At 39.2% G+C, this 15,931-nt stretch overlaps 1 protein-coding gene across 2 annotated transcripts in view; it reads left to right on the top strand.

Moving 5' to 3' along the window:
* The first annotated feature begins 13,924 nt into the window (after positions 1 to 13,924).
* The window catches only part of TMOD3 (tropomodulin 3), an 84,910-nt gene continuing 82,903 nt past the window's right edge, over positions 13,925 to 15,931 (top strand). For both annotated transcript variants that reach the window (XR_007133089.1, XM_047766340.1), the window contains exon 1: positions 13,925 to 14,102. The gene's annotated coding sequence lies outside the window, so the exon portion shown is untranslated. The remainder of the gene's footprint in view (positions 14,103 to 15,931) is intronic.

Raw genomic sequence — 15,931 nt, 5'->3', positions numbered from 1 at the left:
CTGATTATTCCACATAAATTCAATCTTTAACATTACTCTATGGATAACTCTTTACCTAGCCATTTTAAAGTTTTTCAGACATGATGGGAAAATTTTAAATTTTAGGAAAAGGAAAGCTTTTAAAATTGTACATTCCTAAATAAAGCAATAGTAATTGCAGCTTAAGTTTGTCTCTTACACACAATTGCATTATTTTAGTAAGTTTTAGAAGCATTTATTGCTTTGTCTTTAGGGCAGCAAGATCACAGGATGAAATGCGAACATTCAAGTTAGTTATACAGATTTTGTCCATGGCATTCATGATCCATCCAGACATTTGCAAACATCAGGAAAAAATGTGAAGTATCATTTATCCAGATGTTTGTCCTCTCAAGGGCAAAGCTTGCGAAAGTACAACTGAGATGATTGTGCAGTAGATGTATTCATCTTTTCATCCAGCAGTGCAGCGGTTGTGATGTTAAGCTAAGGAAACATGTGACTGCAGCCTCTGACACAAGCTAACAGGCCCTTGCAAACTGTCAGAACCCGAGGCTAGAATTGGTAGCACTCTGACACTGCTTTAGGCATCTTTCTCTCTCTCTCTTCCTCCTCCTTTCCTTTCTACTCATTCTCTTTTTTTCTTCTTTTCTTCATAATTCTGAGTGTGTAAAGGTGACATCCCTTGTTCTGAGGACGTCAGGAATGAAAAAGTTGCTGACTCAGGCAGAAGGTGGGCCCAGTCCAGAATTTACTAAGTAATTGAATATCCCTGAGCTGCTTGATAGCAGTAAAACAAGTAAACGGGAAAACAATTCATGTAGTATTCTAGTTAGTTTGTAAAGCACATGGAAACTGTTTAGCATAAAAGCCCAATTTTATAATTGGACATTTATCTGTACTATAAGTGCCCACATGTTTGTCTCTAAAATTCTTTGAAACATGAGACTAGTTTATATTTTTTGAGGGAATAATGAACCAAGCACATTGAATTTTGGAAACCCTAAAAATCCTTTGATTAGTTTTCTGCTATATTTCCTTATCTATATATCTAAAAAGAGAAAAAGAAGTAATAGCAACTACTACTTGATAGTTTTCAGTCTGATTTTTTTCTTTCCCTCTTATTCATGTAGGTGTGGTATGTTGGAGCCAACTCATGCAGGCTCACCCATTATTATCAAGAATCTTGCAACCTGGTTGTTAAACACAGCCATTATTAAAAATTAAATTACATGCACTTAACGATTAAACAAATTATATTAAAAACAAAAGTAATACTCAAAAACATATTTTATTGTTTTTCTACTTGAGATTATTTGCACCTACTGTGTATATATGGCAGAAGTACTATATAATGCTGTGCTGTTGTACATTTCTTCCCAACTCAGAAGTTTTGTACTTCTTGTTTGTAGTTTGAAATTGACAATGGTGGGAGTATTTATACCATGGAAATTAGCAAATATTACAAATCAGGGGTTTCCCCCCATGCCCTCACACCCACCCCTAGCTTTCTAGTTAATATTCATCAGCATATCCCTTAGTAAAATGTATACAGTTTTGTTTTGTTTGGGTTACTGTGTTGCCAAAGGAAAGAACTTCTCTTAGTTGTCTTTATCCTATCCCTTTAGATTTGTAGCAGATATAGTTAAGTGCTGAGTCCCTGACATGCCCCTCTAAGTAAGGCTTTTTCATTTGTTTTCTCATTTACTCTCTTTCTTACCTTCACCTCTAAGAAATGTTGGCTTTTATAGAGTGCTCCCTACAGCCCCGAGGGCCTCTGGACTGGGGCTAAAGCAATTCTTGGCAAACCCTGGCAGAAAGCAAGAAAAAAAAAAGAATTTCATAGTGATGGTGCTGCAGTTGTTGAGAGTATTAAAGCAACTTAACAGGATATTGTCAAAACTTAGGTCTGTTTTTAGTTTATAAAATAGTTGGGTCACATGTAAATAGGGTCTATTAAATCAAATATTTATTATTAATCAGTTTATCTTATCATTACCTATGTTTTTGAAGTAGCTTGAAAGGTGACATTTCCTTGAGTATTCATATAACTATTTAGAAGAGAAACATATTTTAGGGATCCTATAAATCATTTAATTAGCCTAGGATTTCCTGTCCCCCATCTGCCCCATGTGTGTAAGTAGAAGCTCTTCTGTGATCCTGAGCATGATCAATCCCTTGCCATCCATCATGATGGGCATGATGTATATAAATTATATGAATGCATTTTGCCAAATATTAGGAGCTATTTGGCAACATCTGGACAATTGATGGAAAGGAGATCATCTCTCCCCTCCCCAGACCACCTCCTTTCTCCTTGTGGACTTGTTCAGGCCCACGCAAAGCATAACATTACTCACCAGGACCTGCAGGCTCCTGTCACCACCACCCATCATAGCATTTGTGGAAGTCTAGAGAGATCATATAATTAACCCAGTACTACATCTCCCCATCTGCCTGGAATCTCTTTTATCCTCATCAGCATGGTTAAAGCCCTTCCTTTCATCCTAGTAGGGCATAATGTAAATAAATGTCATGTGGTGTGTGTGTCTTGCCAAATATCTAACTGGGTGTTTGGCTGCATCTGGACCACTGATTGAAGGGAGATACTCTCTCCCCAGCCCCATTTCCCTTGTCCTTTTTAGAACAGCTTCAGGCCCAGGTTAATGTGAAGTTACTCCCTAGAGTTCACAGCTTAGGTCACCAACCGCCAAAGTTCACAGCCGACACAGAAGATAACTCTTAGGGAATAAATATTAGAAACCTGAAAACCATTTCGTTGTTCCAGCACCAAATCTCTCCATAGGCCTAGAGAGGATGAGTGAAAGTGCTTTCATCTTCATCTATGTTATCAAGCTCTGCCTGCCACCTTTGTAGGATATATTGTATATAAATATTTTGTACATAAAGACCACCAAATATTGCAAGGAGGTATTGTGCTAAAGCTGGACTCCTGATTAAAGGGAGATGCTATCTCCCAGTCCCGCTCCCCTCCCCCCTCGCAGAGTTGCTGCAGGCCCTGTAGGGCCTCAAGCAGCTCACCCATCTTATAGCGCGCACAGTTCATCATACAGTAAAAGCCCATCTCCATTTAAAAACCTCAGAAAGCATCCCAGTGCCTATACTCCTCAAAACAATTTCCCTAGGGGAAGCCTGGTACATCAAACCGAAAGAATAGCTGCTTCTCTTCCAGAGAGAACTGTGGCCCCTGGCAGGGCACCAGCATTAGGGAAACCAGTGTGTTCTGAATAACTACCATGGGAATGTTTCAGACAGTCAAGCTGGAAACCAGTTTAAGCATCAACACGCTTTAAATGTAAGACAGCCCTTTAAAATTTTCAAGAGTTTGTGGATATTTTCTTTTTTCGTGGATGCAATGTACTTAACCCTCTTCTTTGGCACTGTGAAGGAGAGGAAGTATAAGAACTCTAGATTAATATAACTTGATCCGTGTTTCTAGGTTTGGAGGGAGAGTGCCTTTTTGAAAAGTGGTTACCATCTTTAGCTCAAGTATTATCGCATAAGCAAAAATGGGCAGGGGGCAGTAAGTGAATACTGGGTTCTGTGTTATGTTACCTGTACTCCCTGGAACTGTTTCTGGAGTTGGGTTTTAAGTCACGATTCTGAAACTTCCTTCCTCTCTTCCACTAATGAAGCATGTTAATGAACAGAAAGATTTTAGCTCTGCCTTCCTGTAGCAGTTTCCCTTTATTACTCCTCTTTAAATATCCTCACCCCACCCCCACTTTGCCGTCCTCAGTCTAGGATTGAGACACATGCAAAGGAAAGGAGTGAAAATGCTTAGAAGTGTCGAGTGAGCCCTCTGGATGAAAATCCCATGGCCAGATCTCCTAGTAACAAGCTGGAGAGAGAAAGGTATCCAGAACCTTACGGATGTATTCATTGTTCCTGCTTCCAACTCTAAGTCAGATTGAATTTCATTTTGAGGTTCAGGAGTTTAATAGAGTGGGGCAGGGAGTTTAAGTTTGGTGAGGAAGGAAGATGGAAATTAAGGTTTTAATTTTCTTAAGAGCATAAATGAGCTCAGCTCAGCTTACCTCTTTCCCATCTGCCCAAACTGCTATGAGTAAACATTCAGTAAATGGATGGAGGAGGAGTTTCAAAGTTTACATTTGTAACCTGCTTCTGGGTACTGTTCTGGGAAGGTTGTGTGCGTACTAGAGGTTATCCCATTTTTTTGATGCATCATTGACTTGGGGGAGGGTGAAGAAGTCTAGGCTTTTCTCTGGCATCTTCTATGGTAGTCATTCTGAGCACATTGGCTCTGCTAGTTGGCATGGTAGAAGGGCACCATGTTGACAGATTCAGAGACTGACTCCTAATCCCATCACCAACACTTAGCAGGTATATGATCATGGGCAATTCATTCAATTGCCTGACAATTATAGACTATATAGGGGGAAGAGCACTGGATTTGGAGTCAAGAAACTTGGACACTTGGCTCCATACTTTTTTAGCTGGGAGACTTTGGTGCAAGCCACTTAATCTCTCAAGCATATGGTTCTTCAGCTATACTATAATGGGAATAATCTTCACTAACTACCTCACAGAGTTGTAGTGAGAATATAATCAGATAATGGGATGAAAACGCTCTACTGGAAAGGGCTATATAAAAGCGGGAGATCATTTTTATTATCTATTCACTAATGTTGTCCACTGCCTCTTGAATCTGTTTTATTTTCTTCGTACCAACACTAACATCTTTCACATCTTTTCAAGCATGGGGGAATTGAAGCATGGGTGTGATGTAGGGGACTGGGATTATTTACTGTCAACATAGAGGTGGGAGAAGTGGTCGGTGAGTGCAATGGGTGTTAGATATACCAGTGAAGTAAGTACGTGGGCATTTTCCTGGGTCACTTTGACAGTACTCTGGGACATAGTCAGGACCCTTGCAGAGAGCTTAAGGCTGGACACAGGGGGAACAAACAGTGATTAAGAATTGAGGGGAGGGTCTGAAGCACAGCTGCCCTCCTGTCAGCTCTGTCACTGCTGGGCATGGGGCAAGGTAGGCCAATATTTGAGGTGTGATTGGAAGCCTTAAGGAGAAAGACTGTCCTTAGGGCTCCACAGCAGTGTGAGAGGTTTGAATCCTGATGGTGAAAGGGAGAAAATGTCAATTGTGAGATCACCTCTCTTGGGCATCAGCTGCTTTGTTATCACCAGCAACTTTAGCCCTGGTCAGTATTATTTTTCTGCTCAGAAAGATGTTGAAACATAGCTTCAAGGGACTTTCGTAAGCACTGGGCAATAGAGACTATCTCATCAATCTTTGTGTCTTCAATAGCACCTAGTAAGGTGCCTTTTGTATAATAGGTGCTTAATTCAATGTCACTTGAATTGAATTGTCCTCCAGCCTCATGAGAATTATGCTCCATTTGCCACCATATGATCTGTTTGGAAAACAGTACTGATTTGGATGTCAGCTATGTGTGACTTTGGCAAGTCTTTCCATCTATCTTGTCTTCATTTCATCTGTAAAATGAAGTGAGTGAATGAGATGCTCTCTAAGGTCCTTTCCAGCTCCCAAATGTTACAATCCTGTGATTCTGAGTGTTTCCATTGCCTCTGAACATGGGTGAGTGATGCTCCCTTGCAGCTCTGTCTCTCCTCCGTAGGCTTTGTTCAGAGAAATAGGTCTGGACATTCCACGGAGTTATCTGTTCCTCTTCAGCAGTTTTTATTGTCTTCAGAATAGTTCTGGAGGAGCAGTCTTTTTGAAAAGGACATTTTAAAATACATAATATTTTCACCTCAAAATTGGTGAAGGAGAGGAGGAAAAGCAAAGAAAGAAACTGAGCACAGTAAACATGGCATAGGTTTTTATTTAAAGAGTGTGTGTATGTGAGTGTGTGTGTGTCTGAACACATATTAACTGGATAACAGAGAGGAGCCAATCGAAGTACACTGTTCAATTGAGAAAAATTGGCCCAGGATTAAAATTTTCCCAAGAATAATCTAAATATGGATAAGTAGGAATTGGCCATATGGTGAAATGAGATGGATAGAAAGTATACTTTTGAAGGAAATTTTATTTTGATACCAAATTTTGCCAGTGACAATCTTTAGTTAAGAAAGAAATTATTCTGAACTAAAATTCTCATCTCTGCCACTTTTTTTTTAACCCACTGTATTCATGGAATAATATTTATATTTGAATTAAAACTATCTTAATTCTGTTTCATCCATTTAAAGAAAACAATAAGCAGCATTTTTCATTGCATTAAAAAATGTAAAATACTTGCATGCCACTAATGTGTAATATCTTACCAGTTCAAATGCCTGTAATGTGTGACCTTATGTGTACCTGTATTGTTTTGAAGAGAACAAAGAAAATAATACTTTGTAAACTGTTTTACCTTATATTGGCAACATTTATTTAGCTAAGCAGTTATGGAAAAATTCACATAGTTTCATTTCTCATTTTGAAACTTTTTAATCAAAGGTAAACATTGATTATACTCATTAGGGAATTAAGACTAATTTGCCTTTTAAATGTGAAATTTAACATTATGTGGGAAATAAATGTGTGAAAAAAGCAAAATGGATGAAGTGTGAAATACTTTTACCATGATAATAAGAATCCCAGTTGGCACAAACAGGTGCAGTGTTTGACCCTTTGGAATTAGTCAGCCTGACCTAATGCTAAGGTAAATGTATACTGGTTTTAATTAATCAAGATCCTTTTGCTTTAAAGAATATAATGTATTTATTTGAGTCTAGAAAGACATTTCCAAGTGAAAATTTACAGAACATTAGGAATTAATAAACTTTTCTTTTAAAATGAAAGGGCTAACTTAATCTGGAAAATTTTAAGACACATTGTCTCTTTAAAATAAATGATTGGCACCATGTTCTCATATTAGAAAAGTACACTTGCCAGAAAGGACCATAGAGTGCCCTTATTATGAGGAAGATAAGAAGTAGACAGACAACCAGAAGTAGCAGAGGAGAAAAAAGAACCCATTATTAAAACAAAAATACACAAAAGCACACATTAAACTAAATAGTTCTCATTTTTTTAGAATAAATAGGAGCAAGAATACAAATAACCCAAATTGGTTAAGTGTTTTACCTTGAAATTTTTTATAAACTTTAGAATTAATTTTTTGGTAAGCTATACTGGGACTCAAAACAAGGAACACTAAAAATAGTAGAGTTACATTTTAAAGGCTTGTCCTGGGAAAACAAGAAAACCTACTCTTCCTGCTGTCCTGCTGAACTCTGCTTTCTTTGTCCTTAGACTGATGACAAGGTCCAAGAAGAAGCACAGAAGACTTGTGTTCTGTATTTGCTGTTTCACACCTTTTCTTGTTTAAGGAAGTATAGTAATTAATTTGTTTGAAGGATTCTCTATTTCAATCTATGAGGTAATGAATAGAAGTTACAAGTGTAGCTCTGAGGTCAGACTTACCCAGTTCAAATCTCACTTCTGTTAGGTGTGTGAATGTCCGCAAATTACCCAGCCTCTATTTCTAGGAATCGTGATCATACTTCACAGTAGGACTGAGATTCACATGTAAAATAGAGCAGTGCTTGGCATATAGAGGGCACTTAGGTATTAGAATCCTAAATTCTAACCTAAATAAATATCCATGGATATTAGCAAAGTTCTCTATCTTATGCAGACAATGTTGGGAATTTAAGCAGGGCTGAATCTTACTCATTTTTGTGTTTCCACTATCCATTCCCTTCTGACTGGCAGACAGGCCCTCCCCCATCACTCCAAGAATTAAGTTGAAATAATATAGAGCTGACTCGGGAGTTACTCCCGACCCACCCTCTCATTTAGCTCCTCATGACTTCCCTGATGTTTCAACTTGCTTGTACTTGTCCTGCTCTCTGGGTGCCTCCTTTGGATTTGACAGTCTGGCTTCAGGAGCAACTCTATGACTTGGGGTCTGTAGATGTTAGACTTGACGCTGTTATGGACCACCCTCTCTCAGTTTGTTCATTCAGTCTTCTCTATGGCTATAAGAAGTAGTGCCCTTCACCCTCTCTGGCCCAGCTACTAACCCACTTCCCCGCCCCACTAGTTAAGGACCATGATCAGATGCACACAGCCTCTGGCAAGTGTCCCACATCTGTCAGAGACCTAGGTGTATATGTGTGTGAACGAGGTGGTGTTTGCTTTGGGTCCAACCAACCCAAGAAGGGAGATGATGTAGGAAAATTAGGCAGGTATGGGACTTAGAAGTGTTGTGGAGGCCGGGGTTTAGGGGGGAGGGTCTCCAGATTGAAGACCACTGAACTGAGCAATCCTGAGCAAAATTTTAGAAAAGTGTATTATATGCTTTAGTGGTTTGTAAGCTCTTAGAAGTGAAGCAGCACAGATTTACTTAGAATAAATGATAGTATATCATGAGAGACCAGTCAAAAGAACAACTGTATGTGGATTTCATCCAATGTCAAGGCATTTGACAAAGTCTCACAACACTCTTGAGAAATGTGGGTTGCACAAAAGTGTGACTAAATAATTAAATGATTTGTTTAAACAGTATTTTTTTTTTCTTTGAGTCATGATCATAAGTAAATGCTGACGAATGGAAGAATTTCAACCAGAAGGGTTTAGCAGTCACCAGAAGACTCTTTCCTTGTTGAGTTTTGATCAGCAGTTCATTAGTAATTTGGATCGATATTCATAGAATACTGAGTCTTTAACTAGTGGGCACTGGGAAAGTCAAGGAATATTTTACAGGTTCAAAAATATCTGGAGAGGCCAAAGTCCAAGCCTGTGTCTAATCAGATAAAATTGAATAGAAGTAACAGTACAGTTTTCTAGCTTTAGTCCTAAACACCAACTGTAAAAGAATGGGGAAAATATGACTTAATTGTCTTCTGTGAGGATAAAGACTTTGGTGTTGACTAAAAGCTTTAACTGTGAGTAAGAAATGGAATGTGCCTGCCTCAGAGCTAGCTCTAGCTCAACTGACTTAGACAAAGAATATTGATATTTGGCCAAAAATCTACTGTTTGTCCTGGGCTTTGGACCTCAGCTTTTGGAATACCTACTTCAATATTATTCCTGTTATCCTTGAACTTTGTCATAGTTGGTGTTTTTAAAGGTTATTCTTGTTCTAATTAGTCACTAGAGTCGCTGATAAGAACAAAGAATGTATGTCATGCTGTTGTGATATGAATGTTCATTTTCAGATATAGGCAGGTGTTCTGGATTTAATCTGAATGAAAAAAATCTCTGTGTTATTTGTTGGAATTCTATCGAAGTATACATGTATATTGCTAATTGGGTAAGTAAAATGCTGTAATAACTGCTGATTGTGAACATTTATTTTGTGTTCAAAATCAATGAAGATGTATCAATTCAAAATTATCAACAACTTTCAAGGAGTTAAGTAGAGAAATAGGTTAACTGTTACTACAAATATAAAGAGAGACTGTATTATCTAGATAAATTATGAAGAAAAAGTTTGTCTTTTTTAGTCAATGAATATTTCTAAATTTTTTAAATATTATAAGGAAGAATAACCAGAGATCACATCATACCTCTATTCTTTGTAGAAATCTTTGGTGTATCTAGCATGTACAATTTAAAACCAGAATTTAAGTCTTATTTAGTTCAATTTACCACATGGATCTTGTTCATCCCATCCCCTCAGCTGAAATGTGACTCTCTTCAGTGACTCTAGGAGAGTCTCAACAGCTCACAGAGATGGGGAATTATTGTTCCTACGCCACTGTGTTAAACGTTGTAATTTTAGCACTAGCATTTTAAATAATATGAAAATAACAGTTTAAATTTTGACATAAAAAGTTAGGTTTATTTGAATATCCTAGAAGTTTATTTTTTGATAGTGATATTTGTGAGCAACCTTGGCTTCAGTTGAAAATTTAAGTTCTCCGCCCTTTGGCATTTGGCTGAAATGTATATTTAATGTACCTCCAGTGGAGGTATAATAAGGTATGAAAATATGAGGAACAACAAAATTAATTCCAGCTGATGACATTAGGGAAGTTTGAGTGAAAAACAGACATTTGAGATGGACAGTGAAACATGAGGAAACTTCTAGCAAGCATCAATGTGGTGATATGGGAGGCTATTTTGAGCTAAAGGATTTGCTTGAATTATTTCTATAAAATTGTATGTCCCAGCTATGGTGTTTGTCTTCTCTGATTCCTACCTCCCACTGCTTTAGTCAGCTCCAAGTGACCAGGAATGAAATCCTTACCTTTTAGTTACAACATTATGTCTTCAGCTTAAGTTCTCTCAGCTCTCCTATAAAACACATTTTAAAAAAATACTTAAGTATATCAAGGAAACTACTTCCTAAAGTCACCCTTTGATAACAAGAAAATTGTTGCTGGCATTAATTTGCAAATGATGATTCAGTGTGACACCCTTTATGAGTTACTCTGGCTGGAAGATTAAAGATAACACTAACTGGGGCTTGTAATACATTAAGGAAAGTTACAGTGTCATTTTATCAGTCACTTTCACTCTAACCAAACCCTGAAAACTAACAGGAAGGTTACTGTGTTCCTTATTCAAATACCTTACATAACAGTCTCAAATTTGTTCTCTTTTGTATGTTGAACTTGAACTGTTTTCCATTACTTGATGTGGGATTAAATGCATGGGGGAGGAGTACCATACCACTTCTATTTCACAGGATTGCCTTTCCTGGAAAAGGGACTGCAGTAGTCAGCTTTCCTAGGTCAGTCTATAGTAACAAACAAACCTAAATCTTAGTTACTTCTTGCTCACATTGCATGTCAACACCTGTGTTTGGTCGAGGCTCTGATTGCATTTCTCATTCTAAGACCCAGGCAGAAAGACAAGACACCTATTTGGGACATGCCATCCTCTTGGTGGAAGGAAAGAAGCACACAAGTGGGAAATGATACTCTTAAAGCCCCGACTCAAAGCTGCCATGCTGTCACTTCCACTCATTTTATTGGCTAAAACAAAGTCAAGTTTGTAAGCTTTGCTATTACAATATGACAACATTTGTGTGAAAACAGAGGAAAAGAAGCCTGAAAATGTCTATAGGGAGGCACTGCAAGTCATATGACAGTGGGTAAGGCTGCCTTTTTCTCTATAGGAGAGCAAATATTTGGGAACAATATTGCAATGCACCTTGGGCGTTTAGTGGGTTAATATAATTTTCAGGTTTTGCTTTCTTTCTTCTCTTCCAGAACTGTGTCTTTCTAACTATAAGCTAATAATGGCAACCCATAAAGTGTAGTCCTTTTAAAAGAAAGCTCTGTTTCCATTTCAGGATGAGTTTCACTGGATCTTGTCCTGTGAAGCTGAACCTTCTCACAGCAGGTGTTTATATCGACATTAGAACACTGGCTGGCATTTGCCATGAACCCTGTCGTTCTGTGTCCCAAAAATAAGCAGGAGGGGGAGGGAAGGATTCAATATTCACTTATTTAAAATTTGTATTGAATACCTACTGTGTGTCAGGCATTGGTGGAGGTGCTAGGGAGCAAGGAGTAAACAATGCAAACTCCTTACCTTAGTAAATAAGTGAGACATTAGGTAGTGACCGGTGCTGGGAAGACAAAGTAAGGCAAGAGGAGAAAGACAGGATAAGATAATCAGAGAAGACCTTTCAGAAGTGACATTTGAATAGAACCTTCATGAAAATGAGGGCATAAGCCACAAGGGTTTAGGAAGAAAGCCTTCTACCTTGTAAAGAACTTGAAGTGGGAATACATTTGGCAGGATTAAGAAACCTTAGGGAGGCCAGTGTGATTGGAACAGAGAGAGCATGTGTATGGTAGGAAATAAAATACTCATATAAGGACTAGTAACTTTGGATTGGAAATGTGATGGGAAACAGGTGACATGATCTGATTGGTTTTTAAAAAGATTATTTTGGCTGCTGGTATACAGAATATAGTTAGAGGTAGCAGTGAGGAAGGTTCTTTTTTTTTTTTTTTTAACAGTTTTATCCAATACTAAGGATGTTATTCTTAACTCATCTGGTTCTGTGTGTGTGTGTGTGTGTGTGTGTGTGTGTGTGTGTGTGTGTGTGTGTGTTTTCATGGCCAAACCACAGCATATGGAAGTTCCAGGCCAGGGATTTAATCTTACCTGCATCATAATGGGTTGGGATCCCTTAACCGACTGCAACAGGCCAGGGAGCAACTTTTGCAAACATTTGCAGTTGGATCCTTAACCCACTGCACCACATCAGAAACTCCCCATGTGTAGTATTTAATGTACATGGATTTAGGACATTTGTATTTGTAAACCTTGTGATTACAATATAACATTTGTCTGAAGAAAGAAAAAGAATCCACCACCAAACTCACTTTATTTTTGAAAAAAGAATTAGAATAAGATGAAGGCATTTCTTAGGAAAATCTTAAATTGAAGAGCTAAAAAAGAAAATATATTTAATGTATGTCTAACACCTCATATTGGAAGATCAGGGAGGAAATGTGGCATAGTATAAATCGGTCAAAAATTGAATTCGCAGCCCTCTCTGCCTAAAGAGCAAAGCAGAAGAAGCCATATTATTGCAAAGGAAAGTCCTTAAAGTAAACCATATCTGGATAGCCAAGGTTCTCAGCTTTGCTTTTTAAGGAATTCCATTTGGTTAGTTTCCCTGGGAGTAATGCCCCAGAGGTGTAGCAGGAACTCACAAGAGACTTCATAGTTAGCCACAATACCTATATATTAACCTGTAATGAAATACAGAACTATCAAATGAATCCAGATATTCAGTTCATCCGGTCAGAGTACCATCTCCCTGGATTGAGTTTGAGAAACATGGTCACAGATTATCTTACTTAATGTGGTAATATTTAGGAGATACATTAGTCTGATCAACAGTGGAAAGTATGCTAAAATTTGAATCAGCCTATCTGTATTTCATTTCTGTATCTCCAGTTACTGGCTGTGTGACCTTTTACAGCTTACTTAATTTTTCTCATCTGTAGAAATGGAGAATACTAAAATAGTCTTTGTAGGGTTGTTTATAGGATTGGATGAGCTATTATAAATGGAGTGCTGGCACAATTCTAGCTATTATAAACGGAGTGCTGGCACAATTCTTGGTGTGGGTTAAGTATTCAATAAATATTAGTTGAACCTGAATGCGGAATTGTGTAGGAAATTGCTCTCAGGTGTTATCTCCAAAAATATTTGAGAAACTGATTCACACTAAGATGCTATAAAAAATAAGATGCAATGGCAACCAAGAGTATTTGCATTTAGGAGTTTTTTTTTTTTTCCCCCTGAAAAAACCCACATCATTGGTGATCTTTATTGCTGGAATTAGTGGATGCTAATTGCATGAAATTCCAGGGTATTTATCTAGGGTGTTCCTTGCTCTGAGGAGTAAATAGCAGCAGAGTCTTAACCATTAATCTGCTCCCCCACTGGGTGTAGCTGGAACTATCTTAAGCAGGCACTTGAGTTCTCTAACTGGCTGCATTTTTGAGGTGTATCAAAGTTGAACATTACACCTGAGAATGCAAGAATGGGATGGGATGGAAACTGATCACTGCAACATCATCCTGGCTGCAAACCTAAGGAAATCACAAGGGTCACTATACTCTTAAGGTGACATCCGCCTGATTTATGTCACTCTCGTGCCTTAGCCTTTATTTGTTTCCTTTTCTATCAGTTTTTCATGATAAGTTTAAAGGGCTCCATGTCTTGTCCTCCCATTAGCAACCTAGGGTATAAGTCCTGCGGTGTGTGCCTTTTGACTAAAAATCAAAGTGAAGAGGAAATCTGTACTAAGGAACCTCTAGTTGACGTTTATAGCTCCCAAAGGGTCGAAGGTAGATAATTCTACGAGTAGAGAGAGTTTTATCAGACTAGTGTAAGGCTTGACATCTGCAGCTGCTTCAAAGTCCCACACACAGTAAAGCCCAAGATCTGCGCTCAGCCTCGCCCTCCTGGCTTGAACTACAACTCCCAGGATGCTCCGCGATTTGGGAGTGCGCGCGCGCGTCGGCGGTGGAGTGGGAACCAGCGCCGTCGAGTTGGGGGAGCTTCTGGCGGGTGGATCCGACAACTCCCCGGGAGGCGGACGCAGGCGGACGGGCGGGTACTGGGAGCTGAGCGGCAAGCAGTCCCCGCGGGTCTGTGAAGGAGGTCGGTGGCTTCAGCGGGCGCCAGGCAGGTAAGCCAAGACCGATGCTTTCCAGGAAGTCCGTCTGCGGGCGCCGGCAGTGAGTCGCACCAGCCATGGTGGCTGAGGAGGGAGAGGTTGCTGCCTTCCAGCAGCGCGGCTCGAATCTCGTTTGCTCCCAATCCCTGTCCGGTAGCGAGAGGACGCTGGGGCTGCTTCGGGGCAAAAGGGCCAGGGCAGGATCCGCAGGACGCGCTGGGCGTCGCCCGTGGTGGAGGCGCGCGAAGACAGATTTGAGATGAATCACTCCCCGGCCCGGCCTCGCCGGGTTCGGGACTGGCCCCTTCCCTTCCCGGCTGGAGCCCGCGCCGGCCGTGGCTGTGAGAACTGGAAGTGCCTACCCGCCCGATCATCCATCCCACCCAGGCTTACTAGCCGGCGACTAGCGTCTGAAGGTTTTTTTCACCGAGCCTCCTTCAAAGACTTCTGCTTAGTGAGTTGGAAAGAAGAAGAAAAAAAGAAGGGCACACCCTTTTTTTTTTTAATTTAATTGAAATCTTTCTTGTCTTGCATTCGCCGTTTTGAACTATCTGCTCTTAGAATAGATTCCTGGCTCCTGTGCAGCACAGCTGGACCCGGCTGTGAAGTTTGTATGTTGGTTTGTTTTGAGGACGTGACTGGGTCGTTATTTTTGCTTACAGAAGTGGTGTGTTTCCATTGCAAGCCTGCATTCTGATTACAAACGAATGAGAAACAGCCTCAGGGGGCTTTTTGTTTTGTTTTTTGGATTTTGGGGGTTTTTAATGTTTAGTTAAGAATCGCATTTCCAACTTGTCCTTGGCTTCTCTTAAAACCAAAAGTCATCTGGTAATGAATACTGCAGTAAAACTTAGCCCAGGAGGTCATACTTGAACAGGAAATAAGCCTGTGGAGATTTAGGTTAGTTATGTGCGGTCTGCCTTGGTTTGTAACATTTTAATGTGGCTCATGTTTCTTTTTCTGAGAATCCTTCAGATTAATTTTTCAGTAAATAAAATTGCTAATTGGTCTGTTACAAAAATGTATCAGGCTTAGAAAAATAGTCTTGTCCAGCCTCATTTACCTTTGCTAGTAAGTTCTTCCTAGTCCTAGGCCTTTTTTTTTTTTTTTTTACCCTATTACTTAAGAGCTCACAGTCATTTTATAATAGTTAGAATCGCCTTTCTAACACATTCCTAGGAAAGGAACAAAAAAGGAATTAAAATGTGATACCCAATATATTTTAACTCTTTTAGGTTGCTTGTTTTTGAACCTCTTGGGATTTCTACTTTCTCATCTTTAAAATGAGATGACCCCAAGATTGTCAGCCCTAAATATCCAATTTTTAAAATTCATTTATTTGATTCATTCAGGAAACATTGACCACATCTGTCATTCCAAGCCCTGTGCTAGGCATGAAGGAACAAAAATGATGTTACTGACCAATTATTACTGTTCAGTTTCCTTTAATCATGTTTTTATGACTAATTTCTGGTATACCTTCCAGGTCAAATTACTCCATAATTAATAATTTCATCTAAAGTTAAATATGTACAGGTCAAATGCCCATAATTCTACTGAGTGTAACAGGGATCAATTTCCTCTAATCAGAGATTTTTTAAGCTACTGGCCTATTTTAGTCCCAACAGAAAGGACTTGTATGGTTTAGCGTGGGTGCTTCTCAAACTTTAATGGGCATAAATCACCCAGGAGTCTGTAGTTCTGAAATGAGGCCTTGGAATCTGCAGCTATAATAGGGAATACTGCAGTTGCAGTGGGAGAGCACACTTTGAATATTAAGGGTTGGTAGATGTCTTAAGGTGTTTATAATGATAATTTAAAGGCCAGTGCTGAAGGAGTTT

The sequence above is a fragment of the Phacochoerus africanus genome, chromosome 2 (genome assembly GCF_016906955.1).
Source record: "Phacochoerus africanus isolate WHEZ1 chromosome 2, ROS_Pafr_v1, whole genome shotgun sequence".
NCBI classification, from domain to species: Eukaryota; Metazoa; Chordata; class Mammalia; order Artiodactyla; family Suidae; genus Phacochoerus; species Phacochoerus africanus.
Note: the sequence above shows the minus strand (reverse complement) of the source record. Positions and strands in the feature narration are given on the sequence as shown.